Source organism: Eutrema salsugineum, unplaced genomic scaffold (genome assembly GCF_000478725.1).
Source record: "Eutrema salsugineum unplaced genomic scaffold, Eutsalg1_0 scaffold_2, whole genome shotgun sequence".
NCBI lineage: Eukaryota > Viridiplantae > Streptophyta > Magnoliopsida > Brassicales > Brassicaceae > Eutrema > Eutrema salsugineum.
Window position 1 is genome coordinate 18,476,714 of NW_006256829.1, and position 15,651 is coordinate 18,492,364.

Genomic DNA, 15,651 nt, shown 5'->3' on the forward strand with positions numbered 1-15,651 from the left:
TAGGGTTCGGCTCCGGTTTACCTGGTAGAGCCGGGCCTCTTGATGATGTAGATGCCTGGTTTTGCTTAAGCTCCCTGATATCTTGCTGCATTGTCACGTTCTGGCTCTCAACCCTTTGCTGGCCCTGTAACAGTTGCTGTAATATCCCACAGACGTCGTTCCCCATCTGATTCTGACCCGGTCCCTGAATCTGTTGCTGATTACCCATCGGCTGCGGATTGAACCCTGGTGGACACTTGTGTTGCTGCGGTTGGTTGGTGAAGTTGTTACCTTTAGCCGCTTGATTCTGCTGAGTGTAGCCGTGCTGTTGCCCACTGAACTGTTGCTTGGGCTGGAAGGTATTCTGAAAAGGAGCCTTTTGAGCATAGCTTTGTTGTTGTTGTTGAGCAGGGTACACTTGGTCTTGAGGGTTAGCTACATTCGGGTTTCTGTATGAGAGGTTTGGGTTACTGTTGTAGTTGTTAAACCGCTGATACCTCTGCTGATTCCCTATGTAATTCAGCTCTTCTTGTGTTAGACCATCTTCATTAACATTTTCAAAACTTGGCCCTTGCTCATCAAACTCCCCTACAAAGTGTATTGGCTTTTGAGTCGCCATCAAAACCTTGTCAAGCTTGCTCTGAAGCTCTCTTATATCTTTTTTCATACGCTGTTCATCACTAGATCCCTCTGTACGGTTTGCTCTATCAAAGTCCTCTCCATATGTGTCATTAGACATGGCTAGGTTTTCGACTAATTCCATTGCCGCATTGATCTCTTTCCCAAGAAAATTTCCATTTGAGGCTGTGTCGAGTTGGTTTCTGATCTTGGGGAGTGCACCTCGGTATAAAGTACTCAAGAGGGATGCCTCTGAGAAGCCGTGGTGTGGGCATTGGTTAGTATAGCTCCTGAACCGTTCCCAAGCTTCATTAAAGCTCTCGTTGCTGTGCTGCGTGAAACTTGAGATCTGATTCCTGAGCTTAGCCGTGCGTGATGTGGAAAAGAACTTTGATAAGAACGCCAGTTTACATTGCTCCCAGGTTTGTATAGAACCCCTCGGTATATTCTTTTCCCACTGGTGTTCTTTATCACCGAGGCTGAAAGGGAACAAGCGTAGCTTGAAGCTATCTTCGGAGTCGCCATTTATCTTAGTTAAGTCGCAAACCCGATCAAATTGATCTAGATGCTCGAGAGGGTCTTCTCCAGCCAGTCCGTGGAACTTTGAGTTTTGCACCATATTGAGCAGGGAAGCTTTAACTTCAAAGTTGTTGTTTCGAACTGGTGGAGCTTGAATCCCAGCTCGGTATTGGTGCGCATTAGCTCGGTCATTCTCTCCAACACAGATTGGAGGATGTTGTCTCTGAACTTGTGGCGGTGGCGGATGAACATGATGGGCTTGTTGCTCATTTCTATTCGCTTGTTGTTGGTTTTGCTGAGCAAGCCTCTCGTTCCTTTGAGCCTGTTGTTGGTTTACATATGCTTGTTGTTCATTTCTTCCTGCCTGCGCCTGATTAGCCTGAGCTCCATTTGTTGTTGTTCTGCCATTCCAAGTCTGTCAAAGTGCCGTTCTCTCTCGCAAGCTCGCCTTTCTAATCGGTCGATGTTATCGTCGTATGGGAAAAGCGATCCTGTGCTCCGAGATCTGGTATTCATGCACCTGAAAACAAAACAAGAACTTGGAAAGGAGTTAGTAAAACAAAAGAAAGGAAAGCTTGAACTTAAGAACAAACAAGAGACTAATGCTCCTACAAGTTGGCAACGGCGCCAATTGATAACTAAGGTTTTTAAGCCTTAATAAGGGTTATCAATCCCCTGTCAGAGTAGTACAAAGGGGTGTCAATCCAAGCTTGTAAACGAGACACTATCTATGTCATTTGTTCATTAGGTCAAGAGAGAATAGTAAAGGTTTTTACTAGGCTAAGTATCAAGCGAATGAGCATAAAAGTAAAGCAAATAATGCAAATGACAAATAAACGATTCAGATGATTATAATGAATGATAAAGGCAGAGACTTTAGACAAGATAATCGACTCGGGTGCTTCCAAGCTAAGCTAATGGGCTAATGAATCATTTTATCAAGCGGTTTCATTTAACTTTGAACTCAAGGCATGTTAATCTTCTCATGAAAGTATTAAACATCTAAACTGATCCTCCTTCATACCAAAATATCTTTTGAGAAGCACGAATCAGTCAGCAATAAGATTTTAGTTCAAATATGTCATTTAAGAGGACAAACTATTACTCTCGAGATGAAAGGCTCTTAAACCCTTAACCGAGTGGTTCAGACATTTCTACAAACACTTTTGATGCGAGATATGTCTCAGATCTGAACCTCAAGTGATGTGCTTGGATCCAGCCTAGAGGTCTCGTCAGTTAAGGAATGAAACATGCAAGACTAGACACCTAGACCCATTAATGCACCTTGAAAGCACCCTAATCTACTTATCTAAAGTCGCTTAAACGACTACTCACTGATCATAACGAGCTCACTAAGTCCTTTGCGAGACGTGTAGCTAGTCATGATAAGGAGCTTGATGTTTAGATGATAAAAGAAATAAAGAAAGAACGAGATTTTGATGCAAAAACGAGATATCGGATTAGATTAATCCAGTTTCACAAAAGAGGCAAGTTCTTAAAGCTAAAAACAGATAAGAGATAAGATGATTAGGTTTTTGGTCCTAAAATGTATTTATAGCAAAGGGAAAGTGTCGCGGGTCAGCCCGGAACAAACCGGGTACTGAACCGCTTTCTTGGGTTGATGGGCGAGTGCCACGGTGTGTCGGAGAGTGAAGCCGAGGTCTTCATGTCGAGGAGTGCACGTGAGTCTGGATCCAAATGAAGATTTCGTGAAGAACACGCCAAGAACATGCATGAACCCTAGTCTTTGATCCATCCTCACGTGTGTGTTCTTAAGCCATTCTGTTCTTGAATCTGGGTTCGTGACAAGGGACCTCGGGGTAAAATGTCGAGTGGTCATGATGTCGAGGTGTTTGGGAGAACACAGTCCGGCATGCACGCCGAGGTCATTACACCGAGGGGTACTCTCAACACTTACTCGTTTCCAGCATCAGTTCTTACGTATGCATGCCTCGATCTAATCATGCCAAGGCTTTGGGACGAGGTCTGGTCCAAAATACTTCCAAGATATGAGTCTCGACTTGAGTGATGCCGAGGTAAAGATACTGAGGCTTGTAAAAACACTTATCGCGTATCGCAACTCATTTAGGCTTGTATCGACCATGTCACCTTCCGGAAGCGATAACTTTCAGCACACGACTCCAATTGCTCTGGGACCAGTTCCACAGTCAAGATGACTCAACGAGCTCGAACTTTGGTGCAGAAACCATCGGAGCTTGGGAAGTGGAAGGCTTCCTGGATTTCACATCTTTGCACCGTATTGAAATCACCGGAAAACAGGCTTTTTGGACCGATGTGAACTCCGGAGACTTTATCTTTCAAACCACTGCTCCGAACTAAGCGATTCCAACTGTCCTGAGAAGTTCTTCCACAGATCTCAAACTTCGATGAAGACCGGACAAGCTAACTCGGTCCGGAAAGGCTCCGTCCGCCGTGATCTTTGGAATCCGCCGTTCGGTTCTCGGATGCGCGTAATGCTGGTGCATCTTCCGGAAGCTGTATCTTTCTCTCCACTGGTCAGAATTGGATGATTCCGATCGTTCTGGGATCTTTGCTTGATTGTCTCCAACTTTGACGAAGGCCCCGCCAACTGATTCGGACCGGAAGGTTTCCCGGATTGCTGATCTTTGAAATGTGCGGACAAGGACAGATTTTGGTCGAGAAAAGCTTCCCGCGGTAAGGAAAATGACCGAGGGCTGTGTACCGCGGTAAGCTTTTTGGTCGTAAATTTCTCTCGCCTCGGCCAAAAACTCAACCCGTGGTATTTTGCACCCGATACTCGACCCAGGCTGATTTTGGTCGATCGGTAAGGTTTTTGGCCAGTAATGAGCGATCGGTAAACTTTTTGGCGAGGTTTCTGTCCGGCCAGTACGCGATTTGGCCGAGAAATTCCTCTAAGCGGTTTTCACCATTTTTGACCCTTTTCTTCACCGTTTTGTTCTTTGCTCCTCTTCTTAAGCTCCAAATGACTTCCAAAGCACCTGATAAAGACTTCAAAACATGCAAAACTCTTTGGGACCTAATGCAAGCCCTAAATCCTATTTTCATGCCTAAAGACTCAATTTACATGGGAAAACATATGATGAGGACTCCAAAATGCACTCTAAATGATATAAAATATAGACATATCATAGCCGCAGCTCTACACTTACGTATCGAAATTGGGACCTTAGTAAAAGGTTTTTACCATAACCAAACATGGTTTGATACCTACCCCGGTCACATTAAAAGATGAATCCAGGAAAAGAAATGGTGATCAAAGCTTGAAAGGAGGTTCTCAGCCATTCTCGCGTGCCAGGAAGGTTTTTCTCGGCCATTCTCACGTACCGCGGGTGGATTTTATCGGCCAAAACGCGTACCGGCTAATGAATCTCTCGGCCAAAATCTCCGGGTGCAGACACGTTTCCAAAATCTCCTGTCCGGAGAACCTTCCGGTCTGATTGAGTCGTCGGATGCTTCATCAAAGTTGGCGAGGATTGGATCACGGTTCCAGAGCAAGTAGAATCATGGAATTCGGACACTTGAGCAGAGAGTTAAGCTCGTCGGAAGGAACTCCTGTCTCGCTGCCATTTTGGACCGACCCGATGAGCTCCGAATAATGCGACGGACGGTGCACTTCCAGGCCGATTCAGTTTACGGGGCCTTCATAAGAATCAGAGATATTTGAGTCCTCTTTCCAGAACGTCCGAGATCATTCAATTAAGAGCTATGAGTAAGAAGATAACGTTTCCGGAATGAACACATGTCTAGACGCCTCTCTCTGATCGTGTAGATGCACTGCGAAGATGAGCCCTCCAGGAAACCTTCCACTTCCCAAGAACCGAAGGTTCCTTCACCAAAGTTGAATATATATGAGTCTTCTGTCCTCTGCAACTGGAATCACACAATTCGGACCAATATCCTAGAAGTTAAGCCTTCCGGAATGCGAAGTGGTCCAAGCTGCTCTGAATGCTGCGAGATAGTCTTGCGACCTGGTTAACTCGCAGCCCTGAAGATGAATGCCTGGAAGTTGATGCTGCGAGTTGAGAAGTGCGGGTAAGCTATCACTAGATGAGGTCTGAGGCTCCCGAGCAAGGAAAACGCTAAGTCCACAATCGTGCGACTTAGGCATGCGAGTTGGCCGCGCCTGGAACTAAGCCGCACGATCACTCGCAATCTACTCCGACTTGAGCCTGCGACCTGTGTGTAATGGAGATCAACCCGCACACATGTACATTCCCCAGAAACCGCCTTGGTCCTGCGAGTTGAAGATGAAGAAGATTAAGCCGCACAAAGACTCGCAAAACACTCCTTATTGGGCGTGCGGCTAAGACAATGCGATTTAAGTCTCACAAGACAAGTTCTTCATCTACTGCGACTTGGGCATGCGACCTGAGAGATACTGGACCAACCCGCAGGATTTCCACTTTATCCATTAAAGCCGGGTCAGGACCCGGTTTGTTCCGGGCTGACCCGGTTCGTTTTTAGAGAGATATAAATAGTTTTTAGGGTTTTTTTCCTAAAGAACTAAGCTTTATTCCCTTTGTCTCTTGCCTCTTTTGTGAAAAGACTCCACTAAGAAGAGAAATATCGATTATTGAGTGTTTAATCAAGAGAGTTTAAGAGATCTTTGTGTTTAAAGCTGCTTTCTTCTAAATCTATCATCTATCTCTTCATCTATACACTTCTAATCATGATTAACAACACATCTTGCAAAGGATCTAGTGTGTTGATCATGATTAGTGAGTAATCTCCATATTAAGGTCTTAGATATGTAGATTAGGGTGCTTAAGTGATAGATTAGTGAGCTTAGGGGTTAGATCATGCATATTCCATTCTCTACAACCTGTTCTTAATGCTAAATCCATACACATCATATCTGGTCTAGATTCTGGGTATTTTATGCACCAAAAGTGTTTGATGAAATGCCTGAACCAAGGTTGTTAGAGGTTTAAGTGTTATTCGTCATGGGAATGATTGTATATATGCTTAAATGACAGATTAAACTGGTTATTAATGCTTGCTGATTCATGTTTCACTAATGATGATTAGGTTAGAAGCTGTTTTAGCATAGAAGTTGATACCTTCATGAGAGGATTAGCTTAATCAATGATGTTTAAGTTGAATGGTTTGCTTGATCATATGGTTCATTAGCTCACTAGTTTATCACTGAAGGCACCCTAATCCACTAACATGTCTAAGACCTTTCTCATCATCATACATACATTCTCATCACTTGTCATTTGTTTAGTTCTTTGTTTGATCACTTCTTTAGTCATTTATCTTATTTTTAAGTTTGTAGTTGTCATTAGTTAATCAAAACTACACTTGTTTGCTTGAATTAAGAACCTGATCACATAGTTTAGTGTCTAACACCACATATAGATTGATAAACCCCTTGTACTACAAGACAGGGGATTGATAACCTCTACAAAGAGCCTTGAAAACTCTTAGTTATCAATTGGCGCCGTTGCCAAATTGTGGATTGTTTAGCATTAAGCTCTGATCTGTTCTTGAGATCAAGTGCTTACTTTCTTGTTTCTGATTACTTTCAAGTTCTGTTTGTGATTTCAGGTGTATGAACACCAGGTCTAAATCAAGAAGCTGTGGTCCACCTTTCCCTCTCAACGACAACATCAATCTTTTGGTACCAAGGAGGAGAAGGGACAGACGTGGAAGACAGATTGATCAGGCTGATATGGAAGAACAAAGAGAGCACGTGGTGGATATAGAACAACCGGTTCAGGAGCAACAGGCTCAGGGTAATGGAGCTGGTAATGGAGTTGTTCAAGGGTTAAATCAGGGTAATGTTCATCAGGAACAAGTGCATCACCAACAAGCTTATGTCCACCAGGGACAAGCTCAAGCTCATCAACAGAGGCATCAGGCCAATGCACAGCAAAGACAACATGTGCACCACCAACATCAACCCTTCCAACACCAGCAAAGGAGATATGAGCAACCACATGTCTATGTTGGAGAGAATGACAGGGCCAATGCTCATCACTATGGAGCTGGAATTCAGGCACCACCTGTGCAAAACAACAACTTTGAAGTGAAGGCATCCTTGTTGAATATGGTCCAGAACTCAAAGTTCCATGGATTAGCAATGGAAGACCCCTTGGAACACTTGGATCAATTTGATAAAGTATGTGACCTGACCAAGATTAATGGAGTTTCAGAAGACAGCTTCAAGCTAAGACTATTCCCATTCAGTCTTGGTGACAAAGCTCACCAATGGGAGAAGAATCTTCCAAGAGGCTCCATTCAAACCTGGGAGCAATGCAAGCAAGCCTTCCTATCTAAGTTCTTCTCCACCTCCAGAACTGCAAAACTGAGAAACCAAATCTCTAGCTTCACTCCGCACAGCAATGAGAGTTTTGGTGAAGCATATGAGAGATTCAGGAGCTACACAAACCAATGCCCACACCATGGGTTTAGTGAGGCTTTTCTTCTCAGCACACTTTATAGAGGAGCTCTTCCCAAGATTAGAAACCAGCTAGATACTGCTTCCAATGGGAACTTTCTGGGAAAGGAGATACATGCTGCTTTAGAGCTAGTGGAGAACTTAGCAATGAGCAATGATACTTATGGTGAAGACTATGACAGATCAAATAGATCTGAAGGTTCAAGCTCAAAACAGAGGCTCAGCAGAGAAGTAAAGGAGTTGAGGAGTGAATTGGACAAGTTGAAATTCACCACTCAGAAGCCAATGCCTTTTGTTGGAGAGTATGAGGAACCTTCTCAAATCTTTGAGAACATAAGTGAAGAAAGTCTTACCCAGGAGGAGCTTAACTACATTGGGAATCAGAGGTTCCAGAGATATCAGTATGGTAATGCCAATCCAAACCTTTCCTATAAGAACACCAATGTAGCTAACCCACAAGACCAGGTCTATCCCAATTCTAAAGCTCCACAGAACTTTGTTCCCAAGAACAATTTTCAAGGGTCTTTTCAACCCAAAAATCAGTTTGCTCAGAATCAAGGTTTTGGTCAGCAACAGCAACCATTTCAGGGTACTGGTTTCAGTTCACAGCAACAGCAAAAGGGCACCACCAGGGTTTGGTCCACCACAGTTTCAACAGCAGGCGCTGGTTCAACAACAGTTTCAGCCACCAATGGTTCAGCAGCAGCCACAGATGGGGACAGATATGGTTGGTATTCTGCAACAACTACTTCAGGGTCAACAGATCTTTGCAAGCCAGAATACAGCCATGCAGCAGGAAATCAAGGAACTAAAGCAGAACCAGGCCTCAAGCTCAAGGAACCAAGGTCACCTACCTGGAAAACCAGAACCCAACCCCAAGGAATATGCTAAGGCCATTACACTGAGGAGTGGAAAGGAGTTACCTGGTATTGAGAACAATAATGTGATCATTGAGGACAATGATCAAACTGAGGGGGAGGCAGTCTTAAAAGATGATCAAGTTGCTGAGAGACCAAGGAAGGAAAAGGGTAAAGAGGTAGCAAAGGAACCTGAACCAGAAAAGGTATATGTGCCACCACCTCCATACCAACCCAAGCTCCCATTTCCAGGGAGATTTAAGAAGCAACTTGTGGACAAGGCAAGAGCTGTATTTGAGAAGGCACTCAATGAGACACCACTCACTATGCCTCTCATTGATGCATTCTTAATGATGCCAAAGATGGGGAAGTTCTTGAAGGATGCCATTCTGAACAAGACTAAAGAGCTTCAAGGCATGGTGGTACTAAGTCATGAATGCAGTGCTATCATTCAGAAGAAGTCCATTCCAAGAAAGTTGACTGATCCAGGGAGTTTCACACTCCCTTGTGCTATTGGACCTCTTCTATTTTCTGGATGTCTTTGTGATCTAGGAGCATCAGTCAGCTTGATGCCATTCTCCATAGCAAAGAAGCTGGGATTTAGAGTCTTCAAACCTGCAAGGATCTCTCTTATCCTTGCAGATAGATCAGTTAGATTGCATGTTGGTATGTTGGAAGATCTACCTGTTAAGATAGGTGGTTTTGAGGTTCCAACATATTTTGTTGTGCTGGAAATGGATGAGGAACCAGTTGATCCTTTTATCTTGGGCAGGCCATTCTTGGCCACTGCAGGAGCCATAATTGACGTGAGAGGTGGGATAATAGAGCTTCAACTTGGGTCTGAAAAGCTCAAGTTTGATGTGAATGAGATGATGAAGAAACCCACCATTGAAGGTCAATGTTTCTATGTGGAGACAATGGATCAGTTGGCTGATGAGTTGCTTGAGGAGCTGAACACTGAGGATCCTCTTCAAACTGCTCTAACTCAAGAACAAGGAGACAATGTGCTCTTAGCAGAAGCAAGTGAAGGGTACAAGTTGTATTTGGACAATGCTAGAGAGCTGGGTCCTGAGACAAGGTTTTTGGAACTGGAACAAAGTGGCTCTGAGGTCTTGGCTATCAAAGGAGCAGAAATGAGCCAATGCAGCTTGGACAAGGATTGGAATGAGGCTGATGCACCCCCTGTGGAGCTCAAGCCTCTACCAACAGGGCTCAGGGATGCTTTCTTGGGCTTAAACTCCACATATCCAGTAATCATCAATGATAGCTTATTAGAGCATCAAGAGAGTGCATTGCTTAGTGAGATAAGAAAGTTCAGGAGAGCCATATGATATTCTTTGGCTGATATTAGAGGGATCTCTCCTGACATTTGCACCCACAGGATCCACCTAGAGGACCAATCTATGTCCTCTATTGAGCATCAACGACGACTTAACCCCAACCTTAAGGAAGTGGTTAAGAAGGAGATACTAAAACTTCTTGAGGCAGGGATAATTTACCCAATCTCTGACTCAAGATGGGTGTCTCCTGTTCATGTTGTGCCCAAGAAGGGTAGGATCACAGTGGTTAAAAACGAGAAGGATGAGCTTATAGCTACTAGGACTGTCACAGGTATAGACTATAGAAAGCTCAATGCAGCCTCTAGGAAGGATCATTTTCCTTTTCCTTTCATTGATCAGATGTTAGAGAGGCTTGCAAACCACCCCTTCTTTTGTTTTCTCGATGGGTACTCGGGGTTCTTCCAAATTCCCATAGATCCCCGAGATCAAGAGAAAACAACATTCACATGCCCTTATGGCACATTTGCATACAGGCGAATGCCTTTTGGTCTCTGTAATGCCCCTACCACATTTCAACGTTGCATGATGCATATCTTCTCTGACATCATTGAAGAGAAGGTGGAGGTGTTCATGGATGATTTTAGTGTCTATGGCTCCTCCTTCTCGGATTGTCTCTCTAATTTGCCACAGGTCTTGGAGAGATGTGAGCAGCATAACTTGGTGTTGAACTGGGAGAAATGCCACTTCATGGTGCAGGAAGGAATAGTTCTTGGGCACAAGATATCTGAGAAGGGCATAGAGGTTGACAGAGCAAAAGTGGAAGTAATGGTGAATCTGCAAACCCCCACTTCAGTTAAAGGGATAAGGAGTTTCCTTGGGCATGCAGGGTTTTACAGAAGATTTATCAAAGACTTCTCAAGAATAGCCAGACCCTCGACAAGACTGTTGTGTAAAGAAGTAGAATTCATCTTTGATGCTGAATGTGAAGAGGCCTTCAAGATGATCAAGGATGCATTAGTCAGTGCACCAATAGTCCAGGCACCAGATTGGTCCCTTCCTTTTGAGGTTATAACAGATGCATCTGATTTTGCTGTTGGAGCAGTTCTTGGGCAAAGAAAAGACAAGAAGCTACATGTTATCTACTATGCCAGTAGAACACTTGACTCTGCACAAGAGAAGTATGCTACTACTGAGAAGGAAATGCTGGCAATAGTCTTTGCCTTTGATAAATTCAGAAGCTACCTGGTGGGATCAAAAGTCATTGTATATACTGATCATGCAGCCCTCAGGTATCTGATGACCAAGAAAGATGCCAAGCCAAGACTGTTAAGATGGGTTCTTCTACTTCAGGAATTTGATATGGAAGTACAAGATAAAAAGGGTATAGAGAATGGAGCTGCAGGCCATCTCTCTAGGCTGAGAATTGACTCTGAAGTGCCTCTTAATGACAGTCTTCCTGAGGAATCACTGATGGTGCTCCATTCTTATTTGGAGTTTGAAGAAGTAGACAGCATTCAAGAGAGGAGGATGCCTTGGTTTGCAGACATTGTGAACTATCTTGCTTGTGGAGTGGAACCACCTGAATTAGATGCTTACCACAGGAAGAAGTTCTTCAGAGAATTTCAAAGATACCATTGGGATGAGCCCTACCTCTATATCCTGAACAAAGATCAGCTGTATAGAAGGTGTCTTGCTGAGGAGGAGATGCAGCCTGTGTTGCAAGAGTGTCATGGTTCAGCTTTTGGGGGTCACATGGGAGCATTCAAGACTGTGGCAAACGTTCTTCAGAGTGGGTTTTGGTGGCCCACAATGTTCAAAGATGCTCAGTTAGTTGTTTCAGCATGTGATGCCTGTCAGAGGCATGGGAACATATCAAAGAGGAGTGAGATGCCTCAAAATCCAATTCTTGAAGTTGAAATGTTTGATTGCTGGGGAGTTGACTTCATGGGACCCTTCATTTCATCCTATGGGAATCAGTATATACTTGTTGCTGTGGACTATGTGTCCAAGTGGGTTGAGGCCATTGCTTCCCCTACCAATGATTCCAAGGTAGTAGTGAAGTTGTTCAAGAGCATTATCTTCCCAAGATTTGGAGTTCCAAGGGTTGTTATATCTGATGGAGGATCTCATTTTGTGAACAAGACTTTGGAAGGATTGCTGAGAAAGCATGGAGTGAAACACAAGGTAGCTACTCCTTATCATCCTCAAACTAGTGGCCAGGTTGAAGTATCTAATAGACAGATCAAGGCCATTCTTGAGAGGACTGTTAGCTCAAGCAGAAAAGATTGGAGCAAAAGGCTAGATGATGCATTGTGGGCTTATAGAACTGCCTTAAAAACTCCAATTGGGACATCACCTTTCAATCTGCTATATGGGAAGAGCTGCCACCTTCCTGTTGAGTTGGAGTACAAGACTTTGTGGGCTGTGAAGCTGCTTAACTTTGATATCAAGACAGCTCAAGAGAAGAGGGTCATTCAACTCCATGAACTTGAAGAGATAAGACTTGGGGCTTTTGAGAGTTCAAAGATTTATAAAGAAAAGACCAAGGCTCTGCATGACCAAAAGATTCTGAAAAGGGAGTTCAAGGAAGGAGATCTAGTGTTGCTGTTCAACTCTAGGCTTAAGTTGTTTCCAGGAAAACTTAAGTCTAGATGGTCTGGTCCCTTTAAAGTTCTTGAGGTGAGACCATATGGAGCTGTCGTGTTAGAAGGGAAGAATGGTCAAGAGTTTGTGGTAAATGGCCAAAGAATCAAGTATTACTTAGTTTCACAAGGGAAGGAGGAAGCTACATCAGTTCCCCTTCTTGATCCACCACCAGCCTGTTAAACAGGTTTCCAAAGTCAAACTTAGAGACTTTAAACAAAGTGCTCTTGGGAGACACCCCAAGCTTATCTTTGTACATAGTTCTTTTATTTCTTTTCTTTTCTTTTATGTTTTAGAAATTTTTGATGGATTTTGTGAGTTGGTTTCAGGTTCTAGGTGATTTTTGGAAGACATAGCTCAGTGATGAATGGAATGGAGCATGTGAGAGGGCTGAGAGAAGTGTTTAGGGCCTGAAAAACTTGGAGAACGCCTCAGTGCTACCTAGGTGTGCGGTTTAGATCGAGAAGAGCCCAGGCCGCAGCAGGACTCGTAATTTACACCGGCCTGGGCGTGCTACTTGGTGAAAGAGGACCAAGCCGCACAAAGGAGAAGAAGGGGCCAAGGTGACTAAGTGGAAAATCCTGCGGGTTGGGTGTGCTAGCTGATGTCCAAGAGTTTAACCCGCACGTCCACTCGCAATTCACTCCGAGTTGGGCCTGCGACCTGGGAAGAAAGAAGACTAGGCCGCACCAAACAGAAGAAGTCCAAAATATCTAAGTCCAAGGTTGTGCTAGCTGGTGCTGCGGGTTAGAAGAGAGGAGTCCAGGCCGCATGAAGACTCGCAAATCACTCCGGGTTAGGCGTGCTGGCTAGGAACAGAGGAGCCAGGCCGCATACAAATGAAGAAAGGCCAAGGGTTCTAAGTCCCAAACTTTGCGACCTGGTGCTGCGGCCTGAAACCCAAGGAAGCTAACCCGTATGAAGACTCGCAAATTACTCCGAGTTGGGCGTGCTACCTGGAAAGCATAAGGACCAGGCTGCACAAAATGAAGAGGATGCTGAGACGCCTAAGTGTTGAGAGTGTGCGCCTTAGTCATGCTACCTGGGAACAAAGGAGTTTAACCCGCACGTCCACTCGCAATTCACTCCAGGTCGGGCGTGCTACCTGGGAAGCATGGAGGCTAGGCCGCAGCAAACGAAGAATGCCCGAGTTGTCTAAGTCACAAATCTTGCGGGATGGTCATGCGACCTGGGAACAAAGAAGCTAACCCGCACACATGTTCGCAAATCACTCCGACTTGGTCGTGCCAGCTGGGCACAATGGAACTAGGTCGCAGCAATGAGGAAAGATCAAACCGAGCTTAGCATCTTTACTGCAGGATGGTCGTGCGGGATAGAAAGAGAGTGACCAGGTCGCACAAAAACATTTCCGGTTCTACACCGAGACGGTCTTGCGGCTCGATCCCGACGGTCTCGGTCGCACAAGGAGAGAAAAGAGGCCGGTCAACGAGAAAAGGACGGGTCAAAGCCTTGACTGGTCAAAATAGATCTATTGACCACCAGTCCAAAGGCTTGACCCTGTCCCACACTCTCTCTTCCTCACCATAAACCCGAGTTTGCAACTCTTTCTCTCATTTCTCTCCATTGTTTTCATCATATCTCTCTCATTTCTCCACCAAATTTGTTGATTCAATGTGCTCTGAGCTCGTTTTTGAGTTGTTAACATCATCCTGATTGCATTTCGAGCTCGTCGCATCTTAATCCCAAGGTATTTCATTCTGTTAAAATTCACCTTTTTCCATGTTCTTCAATGGTGATTTTTGAACTTCAAGGTGTGGAATCGATTTTGATAGGTTGTTTTAGACCTTGGAATTATTTTTATAAATGTTAGGGTGCTAGATAGTCTTGGAAAACAGAGCACTTTGTTGGTAATTCCTTGTTCTTGAGTTTTGAAAATTGTTGCAAGAAATTCATGAGAAAAATCGATTTTTTTTAAAAAAAAAAAGAAATGAATTAGTTTCTTGCTGAGTCCTTGCTTTGCACTCTTGTTTTTGCATTGCTATGAACTTATTGGATTGATGCTTGGCTTGCGAAACCTGTTCATGTGGTTTTAAAATCGATTCTTGCAACAAATTTTTTTCAAAATTTTGGAGAATTTTGTGAAGCTTGTTCTTGTACTAACATTGTTTTTGAGAATCTCTTGGCAGATGACTGAAAGAACCAACTCTCTGGCCAAGAAGAAGGGCACTGCATCCAAGGGCAAGGGTTTGGTCTCAGGGTCTTCACAGCCAAGAGAAAAAGGTCAAGGAGCAAAGAATACCACAAAGCAAGGAAAATGTGATCCAGCGCCAAAAAGGACAAGGCATGAAGGGAAAGCTTTGGTGGTTGCTTCTGGTTCCAAGAAGAAAGGGAAACAGTTGGCTGTGGTATCTGAGAGTGAACAGACTGAAAGTGACTCAAGCAGCTCAGCTGGTGGTTCACAAGGCACCATTGAAGAGGGATCAAAGAGGTTCAAGAAAACTGAACCAGAAACACTTGATTATCTGGCTAAGTTTCAACAGATAGAGATCCAGCAAGGGAGGTTCCCTGATGTGGACTTTCTGAAGAAGATTGGCATCTATGAAGATGTCAAAACTTTGCTTGGGAACATGGGTATTGAGTCACTTTTGGAGATGAGAGAGATCGCTTATGAAGAGGAGTCTCAAGAGTTCTTGGCTTCCTTTGAAGCTTTCATTTACTACCCAAGGGATTCAAGAATTCTTCAAGGAGATGGACTTGGACATGTGGAGTTTACTGTGAAAGGAAAGGACTATTCAGTGTCATTCAGAGAATTGAATGAGATTTTTGGGTTTTCAACACCTAGAAATGTTCATCTCTCCAACCAGGTCAATCTCAGAAAAGATGAGGTTCAACTTCTATGGAGATCAATTGCTTCTGGGAAGTACACAGCTGGAACAGCTAAGTCCTCTTGGATAAGGAATCCAGTGCTGAGATATGTACACAAGATTCTCTCTCACAGCTTCTACTTCAAAATTGATGTTAGAAGAGTTCACAAATGAGATCTGATGCTTCTTGGTGTGGGGCTGAAACAGCTGATGCCAACTCATGAAGATGGGGAGCCCTATGAAGGGTATGGTTACCCACTTTGCTTTGCCTCTCAATTAGCAAGGTCTTTGATGTTCTACAAAAATTGCATTTGGGGTTCTACAAAGCAAGATGCAAAACTGACCCATGGATGGGAAGTAACAAAGATCTTGAAGGCCAAGGGGTACAGATTCAAGGAGAACAAGGCAAGGTTTGATCTGATTAATGAAGCACATTTATATAAGATTGGCTTCCTCCAAGGAAGAGTGGGTACCAAGGTAGTATACAACTTCAAGACTCTCATCAGTGAACCAGCACAAACTCT

General features: G+C 44.0%; 2 non-coding genes across 2 annotated transcripts; one reads left to right on the forward strand and one right to left on the reverse strand.

Annotated features, from left to right (window-relative positions):
• The first annotated feature begins 854 nt into the window (after positions 1–854).
• LOC112087015 lies at positions 855–961 on the forward strand. Its single transcript, XR_002899863.1, has one exon. It is a non-coding gene; the product is annotated as a small nucleolar RNA R71 (small nucleolar RNA).
• A 6,465-nt stretch (positions 962–7,426) lies between these two features.
• LOC112086872 lies at positions 7,427–7,533 on the reverse strand. Its single transcript, XR_002899726.1, has one exon. It is a non-coding gene; the product is annotated as a small nucleolar RNA R71 (small nucleolar RNA).
• Between the last annotated feature and the right edge of the window lie 8,118 nt (positions 7,534–15,651).